Source organism: Populus euphratica, unplaced genomic scaffold, assembly GCF_000495115.2.
Source record: "Populus euphratica unplaced genomic scaffold, PopEup_1.0 scaffold6041.1, whole genome shotgun sequence".
NCBI classification, from domain to species: domain Eukaryota; kingdom Viridiplantae; phylum Streptophyta; class Magnoliopsida; order Malpighiales; family Salicaceae; genus Populus; species Populus euphratica.
The window spans coordinates 1-986 of NW_011505798.1; the positions used below are offsets into that span (position 1 = coordinate 1).

Below are 986 nucleotides of genomic sequence, written 5' to 3' on the forward strand. Positions count from 1 at the left end.
TTACATGATTCTAACGATCAAGGAGTTTTTGTCCTAACAGATTACCAATAAAGAGGAACTTTAGGTGAAACCCTTTGGCTAATGTAATAATCACCATATGATGTCTTGCTTAACTCTTAACAACTTTATGCTCTCCAAAAGATTAGGTTATAATGGCCTGAACTAATAAATAGGATGAGCTACAGTCATCCCTAATTTAGCTTTAAATCATTTACTCAAAAAGACTTTAGACTTGACATAAAGTAAATCCATCAAATAAGTTAGAAAATGGTTGGTAAAGATTGGTTGTGTTTGTATTTGCCCTTTCCTCCTTATCATGCTGCTGATGGGAGCAGCTAAGTAACCATTCACCGATGGATGCCTGGAACTAGACTGAGAGGTTGCAGAGCAAGAGGGAAGAACGAAAGCAGCTGATAAAGCTGCTGGTATTGATTTGCCTAGATGATAAATCTCTGGTACAGTGCGACTGATTTTTGGATGACTTGCCTAAGCTTAGTTATTCAGTTTACCGGCAAGTACCTGTCACTTGGGCTTGATGACCTGATAGATAATTCTCTTTTTGGTGGTTACAGCTAGAAAACAGAGTTTCTCCTCTGCATGATTTTTTAAAGGACAGAGCGCATCATGATCTTATTCTAGATCTCTGTATTTTTTCCCTTTACTTCTATGCATCTGTTCTTTATTTTTTATTTTGATTGATTTATTTGCTTGAAACAAAGCGCATCATTGTTAACGAATCCCACTCATGCTGCATAAAGTCACCAGCAGATATTCTTTTACTTTCTGTATCAAAAATGAATAATGTTTGGAGGTAAATGAATATCACACATGCCCTTGTGTTTGGGTGGTTAGGGGGATTTTATAGAACTGAATGGTTACCAAAACTTTTATTTTTCTCCCAAATAAAGCCAATTTTAAGATCGTAGGCGTTTCCACGTTAGATTCAGTCAGTAGAACATGCATCGTCGTCTTTCAACTGTCAGGCT

General features: G+C 36.8%; 1 long non-coding RNA gene across 1 annotated transcript; it reads left to right on the top strand.

Moving 5' to 3' along the window:
• The first annotated feature begins 29 nt into the window (after positions 1-29).
• On the top strand, positions 30-785 carry LOC105120260 (uncharacterized). Its single transcript, XR_841285.1, has 2 exons — positions 30-455; positions 573-785. It is a non-coding gene; the product is annotated as an uncharacterized LOC105120260 (long non-coding RNA).
• Positions 786-986: the final 201 nt, after the last annotated feature.